This window comes from Amblyomma americanum, chromosome 1, assembly GCF_052857255.1.
Source record: "Amblyomma americanum isolate KBUSLIRL-KWMA chromosome 1, ASM5285725v1, whole genome shotgun sequence".
Taxonomy (NCBI): Eukaryota; Metazoa; Arthropoda; class Arachnida; order Ixodida; family Ixodidae; genus Amblyomma; species Amblyomma americanum.
The window spans coordinates 176164747-176191363 of NC_135497.1; the positions used below are offsets into that span (position 1 = coordinate 176164747).

The window sequence follows — 26617 nt, forward strand, 5'->3', positions numbered from 1 at the left end:
GTTTTACAGCTTGCTTTTTTTGCCTCTTTGGGTTATAAGTGCGTGCGGTGTGTATGTGTGCCCTCAAAAAAGCTGTTTAGACCGAATTGTGGAAAGCGGGAGTGGCTTGAGCAATGGAGCTCAGAGAAATAAAAAAAAAATATATGTCTGAAAGCTCGCGTGGTCTATGATCCACGCCATAGTAGAATACTCCGGATTACTTTGTACCTTCTGGGTAATTTTTTTTTTCAGCGTGCTGCTAAATCGAAGTGTGGACATCATTGCCGAAATCGAACCCGCTGCTTGGTGCTGGGTAACAAAACGACCTATCTACGGCAACCGGGGTTCATAGCGAAAGCAAGACGTTCGAAGCGGATGGGAGACAGGAGGACCGAATGAGATCTCTCCGGCCGCCCCAGTGAGTGTCGGACCAGGCGACACCGAGACGGGTCGAGGCGGAAGCGCAAACTCTTACAGGCTGCGTCTCGCTCCCCTTGGCCACGGGTCACACCGCCACTACCCGAAGCCGTCTTAGGCATATGAGGAGGAGGGGGTTAATGCTGCCCCCTTCCCGGGTTCTGTGTCAGGCAAACCCGCGGGGGTGTGGTGCCGGTGGGCGCAGGCGGGTCCAGGCCTGGCACCGCGCCAGAGCAGGCGGCGCGCCGCCGGCCGCAGCGCCGCGAGCGGCAAAACCTCGCTTGCGCGCGCGTGATGAATGAGCTCCGGCGATCCATTTTTCATCGCAGCTTTTGAAAAGCGCCGTGCCATCGCTACCGGAGAGTGTTGGAGGTAGACCACACGACCCTTTGTTGCTTTCGGTCCGCTATAAGTGATCCGTCAAGCAGTCTTCAAAACTCGGTTTCATTTTGCTCCGGGCTGTTCGTCTATTTTTGATCGGCCCTCGCTTTGTTGTAAAAGGTGGAGGGGGCTTCGGGCAGTGGAGCTGGGGCCACACGCGTCTCCCGCCGGACCGTCTTCGCCGAATGTCCACGGCGCCAATCTATCCATTTCCTGGCGCATTTTAATACGTTTGCTTCCCTTATTGGGTATGCCGCTTTCCGTCCGTGGTCGTCCGCAGACAATACCTTTGTTTTCGGATAATGTCGACGTGAAATTTCCAGCGCCGTCCTTTGTGCGGATGCCTCTTGCCGCGGTTCGAGAGGAAGGACAATGGCCTCTATGGCCTCGCATCATTTGTTGGCACAAAGTGTGCCCTTATACTTTCAAAGGTATCTGGCCGCAAGGCACCGAAAAGCGCGTGCATTTCGTATATGAGCGGCAGGAAATACAGAAATGACACTGGGAGGCTTATCGAAAACATTTTAGTAACTAAAGAGCGGCATTGACGCAAATGTATCAAAGATAGAATAACATGGCTCTGGCTGTTTGGCTCGATTCCATTTGGGTAGGCCACTTTGAAAGATTGGATACGGACGGCGTAGACAAACCCACAGTTACATCGCGGCATTCTCTACCGTCCTCCTATATCACATCGTCAGCCTTCAATAGTTTAAATTGGCCAACAACACTTGATACCAAACATGATCGATTGAATGCCACAAAGCGGAGAAGCGGAGATGGAGCCTTGCGCTCAGGAGCCTCTGTCGGCGGAGAGGGGTATACGGGTGTGAGGATAATAGGGAGGGAGGGGGGATTATGGTCTCTATACATAAGAAGAGTAGCACGCTGAAAATTTGTGCTGTCGCCGAAGTGAACATTTACAAACCCGTTTATCTATTCACCTTGTTATATTTATAGCGTGTCCATTTTGCCTGTAACCAAATCATAAAATGACCACTTTCTTGCTTTTAACGCCTGGGTCACCATGCCGACCTCTCAAACAACGACGCTCACACCTCGCATAAAAGTACGATAATCTGCCATTTTTCAGCCATTTTTCGGCATTTCTGAAATTGCACTTCGCCGCGATGTTCCTTTTAATGCGCACTTTTCAAATCAGTGTTTCTTTTGTTGCCTTAGATATATGCCATTCTTGCTTCGGCTTCGCTGTATTAGGTGAGTTACCTTACCTGTTCACTTGACGCAAATTTCTTGTTCCCTGTGGAAAGTAATCACGCAGGCGTAATTTTTCGATGAACAGCACGATTAGCCCCAATACGTAGGTTATGAGCAAAACTCTTCGTCATTCTTAACGAGGGCCCCGTAGAGCGCCAATTCCTTTGCTATCCCGGCGACTACCACATGATCTTGAGACCAGAGCTTTTTGATCTTACCAGTTTCAAAACTTCCCATAGTGATGATGATGAAAAACTTTATTGCATTCAGGGGTTCGTGCCACCTGGTTTGGTCGCTTCCCGTTGTCCATAGGTTTCATATAATCAGAAAACTGTGATCTGGTTATGTCAAAATTTGGAGGTTAACGTGTTGTCGTGACGCCCGTGGTCAATATTGAAAACAGTGTTCAAGGTAAAGTTACATACTTCGAGGTTATGGATCAACCCACGACTTGGCAACAAAACTCACCTGTCAACAAAGTCAGTGAAAAAGATGTAACAGCAATGCATAGATATAGCAATCTAAGCCTGGTGGTCAAAATTATCTGGAGCCCACCAAGGCATTTCACACACCCTGATCGATCTATCTATCTATCTATCTATCTATCTATCTATCTATCTATCTATCTATCTATCTATCTATCTATCTATCTATCTATCTATCTATCTATCTATCTATCTATCTATCTATCTATCTATCTATCTATCTATCTATCTATCTATCTATCTATCTATCTATCTATCTATCTATCTATCTATCTATCTATCTATCTATCTATCTATCTATCTATCTATCTATCTATCTATCTATCTATCTATCTATCTATCTATCTATCTATCTATCTATCTATCTATCTATCTATCTATCTATCTATCTATCTATCTATCTATCTATCTATCTATCTATCTATCTATCTATCTATCTATCTATCTATCTATCTATCTATCTATCTATCTATCTATCTATCTATCTATCTATCTATCTATCTATCTATCTATCTATCTATCTATCTATCTATCTATCTATCTATCTATCTATCTATCTATCTATCTATCTATCTATCTATCTATCTATCTATCTATCTATCTATCTATCTATCTATCTATCTATCTATCTATCTATCTATCTATCTATCTATCTATCTATCTATCTATCTATCTATCTATCTATCTATCTATCTATCTATCTATCTATCTATCTATCTATCTATCTATCTATCTATCTATCTATCTATCTATCTATCTATCTATCTATCTATCTATCTATCTATCTATCTATCTATCTATCTATCTATCTATCTATCTATCTATCTATCTATCTATCTATCTATCTATCTATCTATCTATCTATCTATCTATCTATCTATCTATCTATCTATCTATCTATCTATCTATCTATCTATCTATCTATCTATCTATCTATCTATCTATCTATCTATCTATCTATCTATCTATCTATCTATCTATCTATCTATCTATCTATCTATCTATCTATCTATCTATCTATCTATCTATCTATCTATCTATCTATCTATCTATCTATCTATCTATCTATCTATCTATCTATCTATCTATCTATCTATCTATCTGTCTGAGAAAGCATCTCAAAATGAGGGGCGTCATAGGAGGATGAAGAGAAGAACGTATCTGGCTGCAAGGTATCGCTGAATGTTTTAATGCGTAAGGATTAGAACCACCGTGGTGGAAAATTTTTTCCATCTGTCTCTCCGTCTGAAGGCTCGTATGGAAGGTGGCAAATTGCGTAGAGGGAAATCTCTCACCGTACAAGAGGGAAAAAGCGGGTGAAGGAAGACGGAGAAATGGTGCTAGTTGAGGCGTTCTGTCAGGGGGAAGGGAAAGAGCAAGTACGGCTTGTCCCACTGTAATGAGAGGATGCGAGGCGAGGGGTGGGAGCGAAGGGGCAGGGACATAGTGGGTACGATGCGTCCAGCTGTGATTGCTGGATTGGATTGGGAGAGTGGAGCGGGGCTACGGCGTGTCACATGGTGATTGACGAAGTGGATCACCCCCCTCTTTTGCACGCTCTGGACCCATCAGCGGCAGTGTCTGCTTCATAGGGGGGAACACTAGTGCTAACAAATACTCTGCTGCATCAATCGCGTATAATTTTTAGCAGTGCTTAAGACACAGTTAACTAGAAATACTGCTGAATAAGACTTAGATATCATCAAGTAACGCTTATGAAAAATAGCAACACACCATTCAGTATGCGAATTCTCTCTATGGACCAAAAGATGCTTTTATCCTGGGCAAGAGGATTATTTCAGTCACGAAGCTGGCATGCATGCACAATTTTGAGCGTGATTGTATGTAAGCAGTGTAATAAAAGGTGCTGTGAATAACAGCTTAAGAAAATTTGCCCGGTCTAATTGGGCAAAATTTGACCACTTTGGTTCCGCGTTTAAATAGAAGGATTATCATTACAGCCGGGGAGTTCGATCATTTATGAGACCCAAGATTTTCCAGCGATCACCGGGTTAAGCTGTCACTGTGTGCTTTTAGCACTGTTCAGAATGACAGAGTCGCGCGCTGCCCTTGCAGGATTGCGGCCGTGACGTGGTCAAAGTCCTAATCTTATTTCATATCAGACTCCAAAGCCCTACCGGACTAAAGTCCGTGTAACCTGCTGGGCTTCTTCAATACGGTCCGGGAAATGGCGGACATTCCGTCAGCCTGATTAACAGTCTGGGCGGCAATTCTCTTGAAACCTTAGAAAGAGGGAGCGGAGCTTTCATCCTACCGACCAGTGTCGCTGATCTTTTTCGCCTAAAAACTAACGAGAAAGTTGATCTACCGTCTGCTCTTGTGGTGGGGGAAACAAAACAACATCTGCCCTTTTGTACGAGTGGGTGGTGTTCTCGCCCCAATGCGCCAAACCGCATCCTCGATACGAAAGGAATACAACCTTGCACTATTCTATAGGGGTGTAGGAAGCGTAGAATTGTGTTTTGCCAGAGGCCATACGGGGCCACTGCAGTGCATGCAAGTCACAGAAAATCTCGTACACTTCGTAAAGCTGTATTCAACTTTCAACTTCGTCTTAGCCATGTACCTCTAGCGTCCTACGTGTAGGACACGGTTGCTTTGCGCGGTATGGTATCACCTATCTGGTATCACCCGGAAAGTATGGTATCACCTTTTGTTTGCTGTTATTACCGTCCGAGTATTGCTAGACGCTTTGCCGTCGTGCCACACGCTTCTGCGAATCTTATCACGCTCGCAAGTGATACCTCTCTCTGGCCATCGTCGTATGAGTATGAATGATAAGCTTCTATGGGGCAGGGGCAGCTTGTACTATCAAGAACATCTCATCACGTTGAGCTGATACTTGTCAGCTCAAAAATCCTGCTTCATGTAGCTGCTGGGTGAAAGAGAAGTATATAAACGCTTATTGATACCAATTGATAGGAGCCATAACTTTCTCAGAATGTCATCCGAGGTCCCCCGCTGTCTTCCGCGATTCCCGCCTGACTTGAGAAAGGGAGGCGAAAAAAGATTATTTTGTCTTCACTATAAAAAGGCCACTAAGTAGAAATTCAGGTTACCCTGTTTCGATGGGAGAAGCTTTCATCACTTGATCTCATCCTAACTGCTCTGTGCGCATGCGCTGCGTTGCTAAAGCGACGGAAGCGAGCGTCGTCTGCTTCTCAGGGCGCCGCCGTTCTCGGTGCTAGCGTGCTCTGCAAGCTCAAGTCACGTGCTTGAGCATTCTACTTGAGCAACGTCAAAGGAGAAGGCTGAGAAAGTGCAGTCGTCTGCTTCCACGGCGGCGTTCACTGAATATGCACCTAGGTGGTGAGCGTTGCCGAATCGCATGGATGGCTTTGCAACAGCAGTGACGAAGGTCAACGCAGAGCCCTCCCCTCTTCTTGGCGCCTCGGCGCTCGCATTTGTTTTGTTCTCATGTTTGCTTTCGTTTGCATTTCTTCGCGAAGGGCAAGACTTCGCCGATTCCCTCTAGCACTCCGTGCTAGTAGCAGTGGTTTATGGAAAGAACAACAAACATACAGAAAGGAAGGAAATATTAATGCTGCCAGACATGGCAATTGCTCGAAGCACCGGAGCTGCGGCCGGCGGAAATGAAAGGGGCGGGGAGAGGATGGCGGGGACAGTGGGCAGGGATAGAGGGACCTATAAGACCAGTATTTACAAAATATAAAAGCTAAACAAGTTCACGCCACTCGTGCGCGAGAGCTCCAGGTACTGTTCGAAGCATAATCGCGTGCGAGCGACAACTGCTCTTATTTACACAACATAAAACGAAACCGCGCGGTCGTAGCGTCCTGTCGCTACATAATCCCGCGTGTGGCATATTGCACGAGCAGCCGAAGTGGGGCGCCCGACCGCATGTCGTCCGAAGTAGCACAAACGGAGCGTTTACGTCCCGCACTCGCTACTTGGCGATGAAAAAGCGGGATGCCAAGCCCGCCTGCTTGATTATTGCGCAGAGGCTCACCGCAAAGAGGCACACAGGCTCACAGGCCCGCACACTGCCGCACGGCTGCAGGAGCACCCAGAAACTGTCCGGTATGATGTCGAGCGCCCTGCACACTGCGAGCATCTCGCGACGCGGATCTGCAAAAGAGGCACAGAGCAGGAGCAGGAGTTCAGCTCCAATGCTTCGACCGCACCGATATCACATGAACGCGTCGCTGAGTGAAAGTCCATGGCGCCCGTTTTCCCCCTGCGACACGCAGCCGACGCGCATTAAGAAGGATCATCGCGAGCAGGAGACGCGACGCTGGAGAGCGCGCGCAGAAAATGAATGTGCGTTCTCCTTGCACGATGCGTGTGTCCGGGTGTTTTAGGCGCAGATGAGCTGAACGTCGCTAGGACTAAGGTGCTCTGAGGCGCGAGATCGAGGTCGTTGCTCCTCGTTGCCGGCGATGCCGCAGGGACCGGGCGCCCACTGCACACGAACACTGCATCCGGGCTCTGCGAGGCGCAGAATCTCCACAGCACCACAAACGCCTCGCGAGATGGTGCATATACACTCTGCATGTTTCATTGGTTCTTTAAATCCAACAACTGCTTTCTAAGAATTTATTCTTCGGGTTCCGTTTATACGACGCCCATCATGGCGAGGCACAGTGCTGGTCACCACAGACGTAGCTTACAACCACCGCAGAAATTTGGTGGGAATGCTTGGACTTGCATGACATGCTTACACCGCTACCGGCTTTGCGGCTGCGGCGAGGTGGGCAGCAGACGACGCGCCTAGCCGCGTCGTCTCGGCGCTGCAGCCCCCAAGCCGGTCGCGGCGGTGGTAGCCTGATCTTATTTTAACAAATGAATGGTTCACTAATTCTGCGCTATATAAGGCAGCCTTTTTTAGAGTACTTTTTTAAATAAAATAGCATAATCCAGCTCAGAACCTCAAAAATAATTGTTGTAAGGCAACGAAAGCCCGTAACTGTCTTGTTTACAGTATGCTCATCACTATTTTTTTTTTCTCTTTTATGATTTCCGAGCGTTCTGCGGCATATGATGTTTCAGCACCTAGAGCCTTAGTGTGGTTGTTACTGCACAATTTTTATTTATGTTTATGCAAGGAACCGAGAAAACTCCGTGCTGAAGCAAACCCCACCAAGGAAAAAAAATTTCTGCCTCCCACAAACGTCTGTTACGGCCAAATTAAAACAAAACAACTGCACGCGGGGCGCGCCCAGAAGCGGGGCACACTTATACGCCTTCATCTGTTTTGTAGTCTGTATATATGTATATATACACCTTTGCTGTCTAGTTTTCATTTTTATTTTGTAGCGATAGCTACATTACGGTAGCATTTCGAGTCTTCAGACGCGGCTGCACTGCCACCCCGTGGCTGCGCCGCCACGCTGTCACGTGGTTGGTCACGTGGTGCGGAGCAGCTGCCGGCGGCGCGGCGCCATAGATGGTCACGTGGTTGGTCACGTGACCAGCCACGTGGTGCGGAGCAGCTGCTGCTCCTGGCAGGGCGGCGCGCCGGCGAAACCGGGCTGCAACAGCTGTGCGCATGCGCCGTGTCATGTGGCACGAAGATGAAGGAACGCCCAGCAAAACGGAGCGGCGAAAGACTGACTTTGCAATTCAACTGAGCAAGTTCCACCCGGCCAGCTGTAGCTATCGCGTCACTCCAGGTTTAGCCAGGGCTAAACCACCGCCAATTTTTCCGCTCTCCATTAACACTGAAATTGTGTTCGCGTCGTTATGCCAGTTTCTAAAGCACACGCTAAAATGAGGATGCACCATGCACCGCGAACGGCTTTGAAGGTATCAAAGACTGCCGAGCAATAGGATATCCAATGACGGTGAAAAGAAATGCTAACTCGGCGCGTGCTTTCGGCGCAATCGACACAGCCTCCAACCGCGCTAGTCGTAGGTTCCTGCGCCGCTTTGCGGATTAGCGTCGACAGCCAAAACATATCGAAATTCTACACGAATCATCCGCTAGCACATAAATGCATTTTGTGTTTCCCCTAAATCGAAACGCGGCCGCTAAGAACTGTGCGACGCAGGTGTTCGTACTCCTCTGCCTGCGCCTACGAAGTACACAAAGAGTACAGATTCTTTATTTTCCAAAGTTGCTGCTATGCTGCCCGCGCTGCTGGAGGAGAGCGGCGGAGTGCCTGCTCTTCGCAAATAAATGCAAATGAAAACAAAATAAATGCTTGCGCCGAGGCTCTCAGGTGCGGGGAGGACTCTGCATAGATCTTCCTCACTGCTGTTGTGCTTGAAAAACCATGCTGTGATCCGACAACACTCACCAGCTACGGGCATAATCATTGACGCCCCCGTGGAATCTGATGCCTCCACACACGTGCTTTGCACTGCGAACGGCTTTGGGGATGTGGCGCCGGAGCAAGCAGACGACAAGCCGCGCTGCGCATGCGCAGGGAGCAGCGGGGGTGATATCAAGTGATGAAAGCCTCTCCCTGAGACAACGGCACTCAAACGGCAGAGAGACCACTCTCGCTGAGAACCAAGTTTTTATAAGCTAGAGAGGGCCAAAAATCGAAATTCAGGTGCCGCCATCCCCAAACCATCTACACCGAATCATAGGCGGATCCCAAATGCTGTGCTACGCCTCCATTCATTTCAAAACGGCCGTAACCACTTCGCTCGGTGTGGACATCAGCGACAGGAAAAAAAAAAACAAATCGATACTTCTCTGGCATAGTGGATGTCTTAGCAGCCGGACAACCGTTAACGTACGCAGAAAGAGCCAGAGATTAAATGTTTAGAGAGAAGAGTAACCGAATGGCGTTGTCCGCAATCTCCCTTTAAGACTATATGTGTGTAAAAGCGTTACACGTGCGACGCGGCGCAGTGGTACTGCCTCGGGGCTGAAGTTACACTACTCTGGCGTGACCTGCACTATGCGCTGTTCCTTTCGTCGCCAGGAGATGCAGTGGATGTCACTCACAAGATGCCTGTGCAAACAACGCGCGTTGATCCTCCACATGTAGCCCCCTACAAGGTGACGGAAAGAGCTTGCTGTCTTTCAGCAAGTCTGCAGGCCTCCCACAGACGGCATCTGCAGTCGGTTCGGATAGAATAGAATGGGTTAGGCAGAACCATGCTCCAGCAATCTCGAGTAAGAACTCAAAATCCCTCGATTGCAGTCATTCGCAGCCTTTGAACTGTACGGGGCGAATTTGAGCAGTTGTCAGATGCGTCTCTAAACGCATCAGGACATAACCAGCCGCTTAATTGTACCTAGCCTCTGCTATAAGCCCCATGAAAAAGCGAAATTCAAGCTGCATGAGCACCTTAATGAAGTATTTTCTGATCGCTTTTGAAATACGTTGGTGATTTTGTGAGAAAAAAAAAGCACGCACGTTCTTCTGCATTTGCGGTACTTGACCTTATTATGCCTTTTGCAAGAGGATGTCAGGGAAATACTTTGCAGCGCCTGGATTCGTGGCCATCGCAAATGCACTTCTGCTCAAAGATTTTGAATGACTGCCCCTCAAACCATCGTGACCATTACTAGAAGTCGGAATGTAGGTCCTCAAACGCGGCTATTTTCTGTCGGGCAGCTTCATTACTCCATGACTTAATAGGCTTGAAAAACTACCCTGACGGAGTCACTTTTTCCTTCCAGTGGCTCCCCTCTCAAATCTTCGTCGCCAAGAAAAGCAGAGTGAAAATCCCGGTCACGCGCGGTGTCAGCGGCTCGTTATTAGAGACGCTACTTCGCAAAGAAGGTCTTGGCGCATATCTTATGGCTTCTGCCTCTTTCACATTCCCCTCGTGTCACAAGTGGTCTCCAAAGAGGAAAAGCCGCTTTTCTCTATCGCCTGCGCCTGGGCTCTGCCTACAACCGAGCGGTGTTGCACAATATTCAATGAGTCCCGCCACTTCTGTGCATGAATTCTGACGTCACGAGAACTGGGCAGCATGCCCTTCAATAGGGCGTCCACGCTGCTGTGACGCACACGAAGGCAAGATGCGCAAGCTGGTAAGTTATGTTGGCCATAGGCCCGCGTCTTGCGGGTTGTATTACCGAGGGACCCGGAACTGTCGGACACGTGGCAGTTGAGCCGTTTCTAAATCTTCTAAAGGACAATGGCCTTCTGAGGCAGCGATGGACGACAGAATCCTTTTCGCCACTGCGGGGCGCACGTGGAGTTTCTTTCAACAGTGCCACTGCAAGGCTGATTCCAGCCGCATATAGCATGCCATCAAATACAAGCTACTTCAACATCGATCGCATTTGGTTCGCCGATCTGCGTAACCTCCGTTAGTTTACAGCGCAGTAATAAGCCCGTTCATCACACTGTGCACCTTGCTGCCTGCTGTCGACCGATGGTTCCACATCATAAAAAAGGCTAACAGCCGTATTATATATGCCCCGATCTATCGTGCTAAACTAATCATAAAGTGATTGCAACGGAGTAAAGTTTCAAGACGCGTAAGCTAATGCGCCGAAGATGAGTATCTTGGCGGCAAAGACATAAATTATGCATGCGTCGTACCCCTCAATTCAGTGTAAAAAAGGCAGAATGTAGGAGAAAACGATGATTGCCGCGAGATAAAAAAAAAAGGAGCTGCTACCGCGTTCACATGTCTCTAATAAAAACCTGTCCGGAACGGTTAGTCTTAACATCAGGGCTGGGACTTCAGCTCAGTATTGACTGAACTGAAGCTTGACGTAGCAGTAAAGAGCGGTCCACCTGCGGCGTTTTTTTCGTATTGACGTTAACAAGAACTGAGCTTACTTCTTGTGAGTTCAGCAACGCAAAGAAAACCAACTAACGCTGTATAAGGACGACCAACGCAGATTCAGTACTCACAAACGTTACCTTAGAGTTCGGGTGAGGTGCTCTTCCCTCAATAACGAGTAACTCAAAAAATGGCTAGTGTTGCGTTTAGAAAACGAGGAGGATGACGCAGCAAGATAGAACAAACTGTTCTTGGTCAGAATCCTATGATAGCTGGTAATTCGTGTAAAAGCCGCTTTTGTGTAAGCCTCTTCCAGCGTTGTGAAACTAAAATTTCGTAGTTAACTCCTGACGCAGAAAAAGAAACGAAATAAGGGTCAAGCACAAAATGTTGATAGTGCGTGCAATCGTTCATATGGCGTGTGTCTCTGTTTCATCCTTGTCCTCTGTCGGAAGGTATATAAACAGCATGTTTTGAATTTAGGCATCAATAAGACAGACAATCCCTGGTTGAACAGGGCTTTCTCAATAGCTGTTCTACCCTTGGTAATTACTCGCGAGAAATGTACAGACTAAATGAGACTGATACCTCAGGACATCGAAATTCGAAATGGTAGATTCGAATTCGTAATCGTTCGGTTTACCCGCTGATTCTGGTGCATATATCGCTACCATAGCCCACTTTTTTCACAATTTTTTTCACCTTAGTCGTCTGTTTCCATTTCTACTTTTCGATGCGAGTGATAATTTCTAGTCAAATCAGGATTTTCGGATGAGTCGCGGAAGCTTATTCAATGCACTGAGCAAGCAACTGAATTAAGAAAATTTTTCTTTCGCGCACTTCTCTTCCACGTTTCACTTTTCCGCGTACCTTTTCAGTATAATGTTGTGGCCGCTATGAAGTTGGAAGCTCGAGTCGGTTATAGCCAAAAGTAACATAATTCGATGCAAGATCAGCGGCAATGTCAGCTTCTCAGCCATAGGACATAAGAGAAGCCTGTAAAGAGTGCATTGGTTCAATAATGATATCTTTTTTTTTTTATGCGGCGTCGCCCACGCTTACGTTGGGAAAGGGCTAAGAAAGCAAACCTCTTTCTGGAGCCTGCAATTATTACTTTATCGCTTCACTTTTTTTTTCCTTTTGTGCCGGTGACATCAAGACTAACCGCTAGCAAGTAATGTCACTGGCTCGTTCTATTATGAGAGTCAGTGCAAGGGCGACCTGCGCTGTAGTTTGTCGTGTCGCCATAACACACAGCCTAGCGAGAGGAGCGCGCATTTTTTGGCGCGTCCGTAGTACAGGGTGCATTGATGCCCGCTCGCCTACACACTTTGTACCACCCCTCGCCGCGGTTTTTTCCTCGGGGCAGCATGTTGGGTACCACACGCCTATTGAGTACTGAGCGTTATTCGTGTGGCGTGGTGAATGTGCGATTCCATGACGACTGCAATGATGCGACTGAACTGGAAAAAGGCACTACATTGTTCTTTAGCTCGTCGCAGTAATATTCGGACACTTTTGAGTGTGTTGAGACAACTCCAAGGTAAGGCTACTATTCCAGAGCAATTTTCGCTGGAGGCGGAGGTATAATGCACAACTTTGCATCCTTACAATTGCTGAAATTAGCCGCCATGAGAGGCGACTTGATTTCAGTGCAACGAGAAGCCGTCCGAATCACAGTTTTTGCCGAATATTGAACTGCAGCTCGAAGTAAGTAATCTTGATTGTTAGAAAATTAATGAAATATACAGTATCCGGGTCAACATATTGCACTGGAATATGCTACACCCGTTATGAGAATGTGACGGCTGTTCACAAGGCGCCGAGTTTCTCGGTTGGTTAGCTGTGAAACATGATATACTTTCGAGTAACTAACTCCGATTCACTGTTTGAACAATGTCTGCTACCAGCCTGTCCTGGCAGAACACTAAATTTACGGAATTCCCCTCGGCAGCGGCAGTTCTCTCTTCGAAACGGGCCACCGCCGCGTTGCGCTCAGTGCAGCCGAACGCGAGAGTGGGACCCAACATGTTGCCGTCGAGTACGGTGTCTTCACCCTTAAAACGCCGCTTGTCCGTGTAATGCTTTTCCACGCCACCTGCCTGCGGTTAGAGACATGACCTTCCACGCTATGTCGAAGCCACGCGTGGCGTGCGTCAGCTACGCCGATAGAACCTGTAGGCGAGCAGTGTTTCCAGCTATACAAGAGCTCCTGGTCATTGGTCGCGCTTCAAGCAGTTTACGGCAGCAGTATTTTAGGCGCGCATTTGAACTGCAGCGCCGTGCAGTGCAGGTTGCCTATGCGGATGGCAACGATGATTTGACTGAAAAATAATTTTCGAATATTAACGCTCTTAGTAGAGACTGAATCCGTATTAGGGCGGAAGCCTTTAATGGCCCATTCTACCGTCCGTTCGGCGTCCGTTGCATCCAGCTACTCGATAAGAAGAAAACCTTCGTGCAGAATAGGATTCGAACCAACCACTATCCTTCCGTTCCGCAGCCGAGCGTGCTGACGACTACGCTACTTCTTGCCAATGCATCTGTAGTTCTCCTTGTCTAGGACGCTGGAGAGTGTTTGCGGAAAGGCGTCGAATAAGACGGATGCCTCCCAGACGCCCTTCAGTGTCTCCAGCTTTGAAGATTCACAAACAATTGTGTACTTAATTAACATCTTAACCACACATTAGTGACACAAGCATCAATACCGCGCTAAAGGCTTTCGCCTCACCTCCCTTTAGGTCAACAAAATGCCCTCCTGAATTTTTTTAGCAGTCACCTGGAGCAAGCACCTGAATTTGCGTTATTGTTCATTTGTCAGTAACGTCAAACTAAATATTACCAGCTTAACCTTTCAGCTGGTGGAGATGATTCGGTAGGCTTATTTTCAAAGCCCTACTGATTGACTGAAAACGCGGCAGGAGCGCGCGTGTGGAACCACACGCACCTGGCAGCGCTCTCGTACTGGTCATTGGCATGGCGCGCACGTAGTCGCTATCCCCGGTTGCGAGCGACGAAAACCTTTTTCTGTAAAGAGTTTCCACGCGCTTGCTTGAAATACAGACAATAGAAAACGCTCAGATTAAACTTACGTCCCCTCAGAAATCGCGCCGTTTCTTCCTTTGGGTGCTGCGCAACTTTTTAATTGCACAGCTTTTACCGGAGCGTTCAAATATGTCCAAGTTCATGGTTTGTACATCCGTCTCGTGTGCTGGACACTCGGGGTTCGATCCCCAGTGCCGGTTTTCGAATGGGTACAACCTTTCCCTAGACTGGTGTGCCACTTCTTTGCTCCGTAATAGTGGGGAATGATCCTTTCAACCCATCTCGTGCAGCCAAAACACGTTAACCCCGGCGCTCTTTGGGGAAGCGCCCTTGCGCCATTAAAAATCTTCATCATCATCAATTGAAACTTTTCTGACAACTTTAGCAGCTGAAAATTCCCAATAGATAAAGCGCTCGTTTTTTATCTATGTTTCCGCTATCTATGCTGTTTCAGCTCTTTAGCCGCGACTTATCACTGAGCTCCTTCGAAAGCACGTGTGTGAAATGCGGATCTATAGTTAGTGCGCACGCATTTTAGACTTTCGTGGCAGCGTGCATGCACAGACGACGACGGGCAGAGAAACACGTCTGCATTTATCTGTCCCTCCGACTCCGTCTGTCCGAGAAACAGCGCTTTGTGTGTTTCACGATTTCTGCGCCGTCGCTTTCGTACTGTTTCAAAAGTTATTTACAAGCCTTTGCCTTACCTCACCAGGGACAACCTGCATATTCATGCAAGCTCCTGTTGCACTTGTCAATGACAGCCTCTCATGGGACCGACTCACCTGCTTACGCTGAAGCTCGCATGCCATGCTTTGCGGTTCATGGCGAGAAACACGACGATGGAAGTATAGAAAACCCAAACAGCGCGAAACATGCACAGAGTTTTTGCCTGCGCCTTGCGACGAACGTGCGCCCAGACACCCGGCCTCTCCAGCCGTTCTGCACTGTGCCTTACATGTGGCACTCGTATGAAGAGAACATTCCAGCGCAGTCGATTTTAGTTTATTGATCTGGCAGCTCAAGCGTGCGTAGCCTGTCCGCGAGCGGCCCTCAGGGAGAAGATAAAACTCACGTGTGTATGAATATAAGCACGAAGGCATTTTATTTTATGCTCCATTTGAACGTGACGGTTAAGTTGCGCTTCAAATGAACAAAAGAAAAAAAAGGAAAAGGAAATGCATTTTTTTGCAGCCGACAGAGCTCTGCCAAGAACGCCCTGCGATGTGAACCGTATCGATCTGGAGAGAAGTGCTCAATCGATTAGTGTAGGCAAAGCTGTTGGCAGCAGCGGCCTAAACTGTTTGCTTAATGGTGGCCGGAGATTGCGCCGCTGAAGCACCAACAAGAAGAGAAAACAAAGCAAACAATTTGGCCTCCCACAAGAAGGCCACGTGGGATATCAGCGAGAAAGAATAAGGGCGGGGCGCACGGTGCATTGGTGCAGTGTTTGCCTGAGTTCATGGGTGGGTAACAACGTAGTAGCCCTTCCAGGGTCTGCTGACGCCGAATCACCTTTTTGAAAGAAAACCTCCGCTCTCCTTCTTTGTCGGACACCGAGGCTCCAACTGCCGTCAGGCTGTACGGTGGATAAGAATAAAGGGTTTCTTCACAGCACGGCGTGAAAATAAAATTCGCCATCAGTCTGGCAAGAGGTCATAAGGCCGCGTTGTTTTAGCACAATTGACCACTTTCAGGGTCAATATTTCTAACTATTTAACAAGCGAGCAAAATGGCATGATCTGAAAACAAATGCCGGCACTAACGCGGCGGTGAGGGTGCGCAAGGCAGAAAAGAGGAGCAACGGCCGTTTGTTGTAAGCCTCCGTACAAATAACTCACAGGCTGGTTTTGAGGTTCCCTGAAATAGACTTTACCAAACTTGAAAAGCATTAGCAGTTTTAAGGGTTAGCCCTAACGCAAGAATTTTTGAGTGCGGTCTGTATGCCGTTTGAGTTCTGACCGATCGAAAATTGCCCTCTAAGCTTTCCCTCCTCCCTGGTTTTTGTTGCTGCAACTGAGGCCGCGTATCGTATCAAGGACAATGAGATGCTTCTTATGCTCCGCCTACTGAGCGTGCTTTGCACTGAGCGTTAATCTGATTACTGCCGGCTTACGCGTGCGGGTCACCATGCAGGCTTTCTAGGCATTTTTCCTCTGTCCCACTGCTCGAAATTGCACCTTCCGGTCATGACGCTAAACGAATGCATCCGGCTAGGGGCTGCTGGGTCCCTCGGCCCTGACGTGATACTAAAGGAAATTACGTCACAACTGAGAGAAAAACTGCTGGGGATCTGAAAAGAGGATGTAAATGAAAACGGTTCTCAAAAACACCTAAAAATATAATAAAAAACTGAAGAAAAACAACCATCAATGAAAAACAAGCAATAGGGATGGTTTACTTAAAATGTTAAAGAAATGTTTAAGAGCTATTTCACAAGTTAGGCAACAGGACGTAATTACAGAAAGAGCAGAGACGTTGCCTTCAGTGGCATGGGGTCCTCTTTGCATACCTCTTTACAGACACGGACGCTGTCGGACAAGACATACAAGGCGTCTTTTTACAGCCAAGACAAAGGAACGAGGCTCGATGGCCAAAGAATAGCGAGGCGGACCCGTGACCGTAGGTTCACAGTTGCGATTCCTATATCATTTCCCGATTTTCTTTTCCGCACAATTGTTTTATTTCACATTGTTACATCTCATAATGACCTTTGTGTCATGTTGCGATCAATTTTGAATTCCGCAGTTCCACATGCGACGTCAAGGCCCTCTCGACCAATCAGAATTTTCTCGACACGATGACGCCAACTACGACGCTGGGTTGTGCGCTGAACGGGACTCTTCATAATATCGTACTAAAAATAACATAGTACAGAACCCACGGACTAAAATAAGTAAAATGTTTGTCGTGTTCCTTGATCTGAACAAAAAGAAAACGCCGAATTCAAGATACCCGCAGTAACTTTGAAGCAGAAATGCCAGTGCACATAATAAAGATCTAGAAAATCCTAAGAACAGAGAGCAGTACAATACAAGGATCAAACGGTGATTACAGTGCAGCTGATTTCATCATGGCTCCTCTGCATGCTGCAATAGGGAACGTGTTATTCACCCTAAACCTGTCTTCTGTTATAATATTCCTTACAATGTCAGTTGTCTCTAGATGGGTATTGCACAACAGCATAATTCGGTGCTCGATTGCTTGCGTTCCGCAATTTGCTTGCGGGCTTCTTGAGAGTAGGAATGTGCGAAGCAAAAAACAAAAACACAGTATCCCTGTGATGGTACTGATTGTGAAAGTCTAGGAAATTCAGTGCTATTTCTTTATAAATATACAAACACAACTTAAAGCGGTAAGATTCCATAAAAGAGAGTTGGTTGCATTGAGCCATAAGAGCTGAAGTGCTAACTTGCTTGCGGGCTAAAACAAACGTTGAGTAGAGACAACTTTTCAGTATCAGTTCTTGCGAAAGTCCCCCCCCCCCTCCCCACACGAACAGGCAATAGCTAATATGCGATTAAAGAATAGATAGTATAACCGCCTCTTGAGCAAAACAGACAACAGGTTAAGAACTCGGTACAACATACCAACTGATTTTGCAGCTTTAATGCGGATGTTATTTACATGACGAGTCCAACTAATTTTTGGTTGAAATGTTACTCCTAAATGTGCATGACTCAACCTGTTCGGTCTCTGAAGTTCTATATAACAGCTTTACGACATAAAACCCGGCCTTGTTTTTTGCAGAAAAACGCATACGCTCTGTCTTTTTGATGTTTATTTCAAACTTATGTAGGCAGAGCCACGTACTAATAAGTTCGTGTAGCCAGGAGTTAGAAATTCGTGTAAGCTCTTTAAGATTTTCTCCCTAAAAGAAAACCTTAGTATCATGAACGCATAACAATATATCACTGTTTAAAGAAATATTAACTATGTCATTTATAAAACCCCGCCACAATATTTAACAGGAAAGGTCATAGTATGAATCCCTGCGGAATCCCGTATTTTATTATATTCATTGTGGATTGATCACCGTGTACTGAAGTATACTGTAGTCACGATTGAAGGTGCCTACGCGTTAGTTCCTATGCACTAGCTTTTATCCCATATCATTCAAGGTTGCGCGATAATATACCGTGTTTAATGGAGTCAAATGCTTTTCGAAAGTTTTAAAATGTTTCTATAGCAAAAATCTTCCTCTCCATGTTATTAAATATATTAATTTTAACACGCAATAACGATCATTCTGCTGATTTGTCCTTTTCGAATCGGTATACGGTCGGTAATTGCGTGCAGTGACAAAAAAAAAAGTGTTCAAACGGCTATACGTAACGCACTCTGTCATCTTAGAAGAAAGCGGAAGAACGGCTTATAATTGTTTAGGTCCATTAATTTTCCTCCCTTATTGATGACGTCAACTCGAACAGCGCGCAACTATCAGGCTCGAACACGTGGTTGCATATGCGCGTTAAAGGCCCTGCTACTATCTGAGCAACTGCTTGGATTCGTGCTGCTCTTATTTCATCACTACCAGCTGTCGATCGGTTGCTTAAGGAGTGAATAAGAGATATAATGTCATCTACTTACGTAGGATGGAGATGTAAAGAGTCACTGACTGTGCAGCTAAAGCAGCTTTCACAACTACACTCTCAGAAAACACGAAATACGGAGGTCATTGCTCAAGTGTCCCACTTTTATCAGATTTTTCGTCAAGAATCAGTTCTGATGGCATGCCGGTGGTGCTCCTAATGGTCGATTCGCGATATTTTTTTCATATTTTACAACTGCCATCGATGCAAGCTTCAAATCTACGGGCGTAAAATTCTGACTTTGCCTTCCATGTCCGAGCTCAGTTTTTTTCTGACACGTTAAAATTTTTGTAGTATTATTTGATCACCTTACGCAAGAACAAATTAAATAATCAATCCTTGTATTTAGTACGCTTGCGAAGTTCGTTAGTCATCCGCTGTTTTCGAGCCTTCTTGTGCTTAACCAATGGTTAATAACGAAATGTAGTATTGTAACATTTTCGCACTTTAGTATTGAACACCTCGTTGGCTTTCAACTGATCTGGTAAGCCATAGATGTCTGCCAAGTCTTCGTTCTCAATCATAGACTGAGATATTTGAATGTTATCGTTGTTAAATTGCCATATATTAAGATTTTCAAATGCATTACACTCATCGACTACCCGAAAATTGCAAACATAAGCCCTCCGATCGTGTCTCAACCTGCGTAAACTCGCGTCTTCTGCGACAAAAGTTGACATCACCCAGGCGCAACAAATCTCTACGTACAGTCATCAAGAGCAGTATCAAAGGGGGCAAACTTTTCGCGCAAAATTGTGAATTTTTATCTCGTTTCTCCACTGAACTTGGGAATGCCTTTTGTGTATTGTGCACCAAGAGAGAATTTAGTTAGAAAAATGAGAAACTATGCTTGCCACACGTAATTATGCAGTGTTTATAAATGAATGCTCAAACTTTGTTCTCTGTCATATTGTTCACGGCTATGCATTACGGCTGGCACCGTGAGAGCACGTACGTGAGAACATACTGGGCTCTCTACCCACCATCACGCGGTCTTACCACATACAGACAGCATTATCTCTCTATCAGAACTATTGTTGTTCATTATGCCTTCTTCGTATTGCAATTTGCACCTGCTTCAAGACGGTCGTTCTCCTTAAGAGGCACCACAAACCTTGGCCAGCGATACTTTGCGCCAGGAAGAAAGCTTATACATACATATGGGTGTGGCCAGCGCAAAAACAGGCCATGTTAGAATTTCCGTAAGACACGCACAGACACCGTGTGGATGGCTGACCAACCCTACCACTCCTTCAGCTCACTGGTTACGTTTGCAGTGTGTGTTATGATTAATGTAAGGATACTTTGCCAGATTTCTTCATGAGATGAGGAACTCGAAGATTTTTGTGCAGCTATTAAGTTTACCAATGAAGAATGCCACTGGCGACGGTCAATATTCTTTAAAGCACCGCTCCAAGGCATGAAATGTTTCCTGCTGTGTGAATTCCATGAAAAAACATTTTTTCTGAAATCCGTGGACTGCATCACAGCGCCGTCGTCGGTGGACACGACATACTGTGCCAATAGCTGCAGGGACACTGTAGCATCACAGGAAACTATAGCGAGGGCAAAGTCACCCGATCTGGTAAAGAAAAAAATCTACACTCATCTATCGCCATCTCGAAAATGCTCACAGCGGAAAAGCTACGCATGACTTCACTCCGACTTTTTAGACTTCGAACAAGCTTTCCAATTCACCCCACATTCGTTAGTCTCACACATACAAATATATATTCTACCTGGCCTTTCATAACGTGAAGAAACCTTACTTCGCGGTCTATGGCTCAGCGATGTATTTACTGAGCATCGTTTTTTTTTTTTTTGCTTTTCGGCATAGTCGGCCGCTTTGCCTTTGACGCCTGGGGCTGTGATAATACTATTGAACATGCACATTTTCGAGATCGAAAGTATCTCACAGCAAAACAACCGCGCTACGCCCTTCGCACATTTCTCTCCCCCCCCCCCCCCCCCCCCCCCCCCCCCTGGCTGCGGATAATAGCATCGGAAGAATTTTTCCCAGGCACCTTTTATCACAAACCTCGCCAATGACAATATTCACTTTTGCCACTGCAAATATTGCCCACTTTGGTCCATAGCTCGGAAACTTCTGCGAACAGATAGTACTACTTTATGTACGTTCTTTGTTTAGTTTACGAAGGAAGGGGCTGAACTTGGGTGCTCATTTGCCTATGTACTCGTCAACTCAATGAGTGCACAATTGTACGAGGACATTGACCCCGGCAGCCTTCCGCCTTAAAGGCTTGCGAAGCATTTCTCCGCTTCCTGAGGACGTCGTGCTTGGGCAAGAAATTGTTACTCTTTCACAAGCTTCTCGCGTCTCTCACTTAAGTACTGCGTTATCTTTCCCCTTTTTCTACCGTTTCGTTATGTTCTCCTGGTGCAATGGGACCCAAACGAAGTAGTTTCCTGATTAACTTCCGTGCCCTTTCTGTTCTTTCTTCCTTTATTTATTTTCCTGTTCCCTCCTTTTGTGACTATCCAGTTCCTCGTCGACCTTCTTACTGTTGGGTTGGGTCGTCTGAAACTTCTCAACTTCTGGAGCTGCTTTGTCATAGTGAAAAGCTCCGCCTGTTGCTACGAGGAATAATTGGGCACAGTCTTAATCTAGTTACACTTAAGTTTTCACATAGAACTTTTTATAAGTTACACTTCTATAAGTGTAACCAACGTTCCAGATAAAAACTAAATATGTGGAACCATGTTCCAGTAAAATTAGGTTTATGTGAACACAAAGTTGCGCATACATGAATCTGGAACACCATGTTCCAATTCGCAATGAAACGCGCCGTCGTTCCGCCTCTATTTTCTCAGATGGGAAACTAGGGAAATATAAAACAGGTTGAAGGTACCATAGAAAATAAAAAACTTGAGGGGGCACTAAAGCTCCGCTTCAAGTCTGGGCGACGTCGCGGCAGTTTGTATCCGCAGAGCAGCGTTGAACACAAAGTAGACAACAGCCCGACTGATGCATAATCCACGGCACAGTACTTCATGATAACTTCAGGGAATCGAAGTGCGATAAATGTAAGCCGAACAAAGGCAGGGCCGCTGCCACCAACGGAGGTGTAGCGAGAGGCGGCCGTGTTTCGGCAGCAGCTAGGAGCTGTGAGAGATACGTCCGTACAGGCTTAAAAGCTCGGAGGGGAGAGGGGGGGGGGGGGGGGGATCCTGAGGCATGAAATTTAACCGACCTTCAGGCCAGTGGATCCCAGACGTCAGGTGGCCATTGGTCACGTGCCCAACGGCTCAAAAATAAAAAGCCTCCCCTCGTGGCGCTAGCCTCTTTTTACTGTCGGGTGCAGTCACCTATTCTATCTGGAGCGCGTCATGAAGCAACTGGAACCTGTGTTTCACATAACCGTTTCTAAAATAATACGATGAGCCGGATTTTCTACTAATACCTACATATTCCACATAAATAAGACAATAAATAGGCTGCATAACTGTGTGTTTCACATAAAAAGCCCAAACAACCTAGTTCCAGATAAATTAAGTGAAGCACAGATTTAACCGTAACTTATGTCGAACCAGAAAGGTTTCTGTGGAGCCCAAATTAGAGAGATGTGTTCACAAGGTGAAACAGACAGAAGTTCCACGCTGCTCGAGAGCTTACTGGGAACGAATTACCCTTTGTTCGATGCGGGGCACCAGCGCATGCATATGTGAGTTTTTCTGCTTTATTTCCAGTAAAGTTAGGAAGGTAATTTGCTTTGCGCCAGGGGTGAGCCGTTAGAGACGGTTTGTTGACTTTGCACCTGAGGTGCCCCGTCGGCGGGTGTGTAATGACGACTTGCAATATTGGAGGTAACGAGAAATGAACTGAAGTTTATATGCTAGAAATTTACTAAATGTACAGCATATTGTACAGAGTGACAAATAAGACAGAGCTGGCTCACAGGGAAATCTTTCCTCTTCGGCCTAGCCGAAGAAGCAGAGCATCTAAACCTAGCCCAGACCGACGATTTGGGCTCTCGGGCTCGTTTTTGAACCCTCGGGAGTTCGTCTCACCTTCAGGAAGCATCCAATAGCAATAAGCCTCAACACAATTGGTTCCTTGTTGCGTGCAACCCCCTTCTACTTTAGCGGTATTAGTAACTCTTCCCAAGACACAAAATCCTAAAAGTAATCATAATATTCACAAAATGCACCGCCAGAGCGGTCTCCACAAAAGCGATTGGCTTTTGTGGAAGAAAAAAAAAAACTAGGCGGACTCTGGAGTCCCTTTCTCCACGGGGAACTCCGGCGCCTCCTTAGAACACCTTCTGTTATGACCCCCCGTGCGGTCCCACGCTTTGGACGTTGCGGTGAACCGTAAGGGTCACTGTCGTGCAATCTCCTCGTGGGGGATTCTTTGCCGCGCCCCGTAGCAACCTCGGCTGTCGCCGGCGGTTCCCGGATGGGCAGTGCCGCGTCGAGGGAAGTTTTTTGGTTTGTAAGCTCAAAGGTAATAGCCCTGGCCTTCTCCTCCCCCCTTCCTCCACAGTGCCAGTTTCGTACACTGAGCACCTCAGCATAGGTGGGAAGCTGCTAAAACATGCGCACCTAGAAGAGGCTGTGACATCGTATACTAAGGAGAATTATGAAAGATGTCATGTGTATTCGCTGGAGAAAACCCTTACTGCGTCTCGTAATTTCTTTTGATTCTTGAAGAGCAAGGGCCTGTTCTGAAAAATGCACGCAGGGAAAAAAGTGCAAAGGTGACAATTTTGCTACAGATATGGAACTGATGGCATACGGAAGTGTTAAGGTGCAGTTTTGTTTAAGGCAAGAAAGGAAATTGAAAATCGCAGCGCTTAACGTCCCGAAGCGACATATCAGCTATGAGGGACACCGTAACGAGTGCTCTGAGTTACAAATTTCGATCACCTGGGGTTCACTAACCTGCGCTTACATGGCACAGCACATGAGCGTTTTGGTATTTCGCCTCCAATGAAATACAGCCGCCGCGGTCTGAATAGAACCCGCAATCTTTGATGAGCAGCTGACAAAGCCAATGGGCCACCGCGGCTGGTTACACAAAAAGAAATTGAAATCGGGAAGGGAGTGCGGGGAGCGGGAAAATTGTTGACGCTAGTAAGAACAACAGGAAGTATCTTTGCATTGCAGATCGATATATAATAACAGCAGTCTGTGGTCTCAGGTTTTGCTCCTTGTAAGATTACCGTGTTTTCGCTGAGACGTGTTTTAACTAAGAAAACACGTTCGATGTAGTTAAATTGCTTCCCAGATAAACCTCCACTGACACCTAGATAAGGCGGCAGCATTAGCCCTTGCGTTAGTGCTGCGCTTTAATTGCCGCTCACTTGCCCCGGCGGGACGCGAAAAAAAAAAGGCTCCATTCTGGAGATTTCACTCATCAACCGCTTTCGAGAACAAGAGGGGTCGCAAGCTCGCCGCATTAATGCCACCCCGCGGTGAGAGCTCACAGAGGGTATGCGGGAAAGCCTGCTTTACAAGGCGGATTATTTCTACCTGAGGACGGGGGAGCTGGTTCAGCTGGAAGAAATAAGCAAAGAAAACAGGAGAGGAAAAGTGAAAATTTTCAAGAACACCAACGTTTTTCACATCTATTTTTGTGCTCACGGAGCTTAAGAACAATCGAAAAAAGAAGCTAGAAGCTTGCGGAAGCTAGAAGCTTGCGGAAGCTAGATGCTTGCGGAAGCTAGAAGTGCGGAGCTTGCTATGGCGTTGCGCTGGTGACTTCGAGGGCGTCGTTTATTCCGATAACCTCAGCCGTTGTTGCATGACGGTAGAAACACTTCGAGAGCGCCAGTACAGGTTCCACAAGCTTGGTGGTCACAACTCTGGACTTGTTTTATTTTCACCTTGTTTTTTTCTTTTGACTCATGATTAGCTAGTACTCTTGCAGCTTCCAAACCTAGTTTTTTATTATTTTTGCTGTGTCTCTTTTTCACTGCTTTCTTGCGTGAAATTTCTGGATTGGACCATTTTATGCGGGTCATTAATTTTTTCACATGTTCTCCGCGACAACTGCTGTCGCTAAGAGATAGACAAAGCATATTGTCTAACCACCCGCTGTTTTCTTGGAGTCATTTTTGTGGCCTTCTTTCCATGGCCCGCAGAAGATTTGCTTTGAAGGGGAGGTCCTTCTTATAAGGTGTTACGGTCATTTTTGTGGCCTTCTTTCCATGGCCCCGCAGAAGATTTGCTTTGAAGGGGAGGTCCTTCTTATAAGGTGTTACGGTAAAGAAGCCCGAGTTATAAAGAATGACGTTAGCCTTTGCGCTGATGCGGACTCCGACCGGCTACCGACTGGTTGATTAAATGAACTCAAATTTTATACACGCTCGTATCGAACAAACAGTTGAGCCTACTTTCAGTCACCGCATTATTCACACATGGGTTTCAGTCTAAACAACCGGCAATATTCGTCAACTGAACGAATAGAAATGTCTGCACGACGTGTCATATTCTTTTCTGGCACACACTCGAGGAATTCCGCTCGAGTTCCGGCCTAAGAGAAACCTTTATACCCCTCTCGGTGCCCGCGCCGTGATCTCCCACTTCCGGGGGGGGGGGGGGGGGGAACGTTACGTCCGGCGGGGCACCAGACAAAACAAGGAGCGTGCCACTTCCCTTCGCCACTGGCCACAACGAGTTCGCGTGCCTTTTGACGGAGCCAGCCCCGGGCCAAGTTCTAACGCGCGCCTCGCGTGTTGCCCGCATGACCTGTTGGCGGCTTCTCGCTGTGTGCCGCTGCCACACGCACTCTCAAATGGCTTCACCCCCCGAACATTCGCCAAGTATTTGCCCAACTATTCCCCCACATTGTGCTACATGTGTTCGTTGTCTCATCTTTTTTTTTGTCTTTTACTTCCCGTCGGCGGCACCACCACGTTCCGGAACGCGCTGGTGGAAAGCAGTTGCCGCTCTCTCCCGCCGCAGCGCTTCCAGCTGAACATTCAACCGGCAGTTTTGCTTCGCCCCGGAGCCGTGCATCACTCCGCGGGAAGCAGAAGCAGGAACGCGTGGGCGTCTGCTCTGCGGAAGAGCGCGGAATGCGTGTTGATTTTCTCCTTTGCCGAAATGGGGCTGACAGATTCGAAATAGAAAAATTCCCCGCATACCCGCCGCAAGCAGGAAGGTACGCCGCTATCGCGCCGGCTCCCGCTAGCCCGACCGTTTGTTGCTGCTACGGTGGTTCATATTGGAGATTCCACCGCTTTCAACGCTCTGAGGTTAGCCGGGTGAGCCGCTTCTTCCAGTTCATCATCCTCACCTTACTCCGGCACGTCGGAATTGACGGCACGCGCTTGTCTGCTTCCGCCCCCTTTCACGAATCGCCCTGAATATAACGATGCGGGATATTTGCACGTGTTGCCCTGCGTGCCTAGCCTTATTAAGCTTCCGCCCGTGAATGCAGAGAAATAGAGCGTTAAACTCCGACTTTTTTTTGGCACCCAAACTGGCAGCTAGGCGTTATCTCTTCGCACGAATTTTTACCTATAGCTACACTATCATAGAAAACATTCGCACAATGAAAGACGCACGTCCGTATTAATTTCTTTCTTCTGAAAACTATTAGTTCTCCCTTAATGGTAGAGATTCAGAAGTAAGAAGCCACTGTTTTTCATTGTTTTTATAGGAGTGCGATGAGTGTACTGCGAGTGAATGAAATATTTTCGCAATTTTTTTTTCATTACACACATTTCGCTAATGGTACAGTTCCTTTTCGCTGAGCCTTTCTCTCTCTCTCTCTCTCTCGGCACTGCTACGATGTGCTGCAAGCCCCAGGGGCAGACCAGCCACTGCTCTAGCAAAGGTCGCGATCACTGG

The 26617-nt window shown here is 46.9% G+C and overlaps 1 protein-coding gene across 1 annotated transcript in view; it reads left to right on the forward strand.

Moving 5' to 3' along the window:
- The window catches only part of LOC144114241 (nephrin-like), a 331266-nt gene that overhangs the window by 109467 nt on the left and 195182 nt on the right, over positions 1-26617 (forward strand). The window lies entirely within an intron of this gene.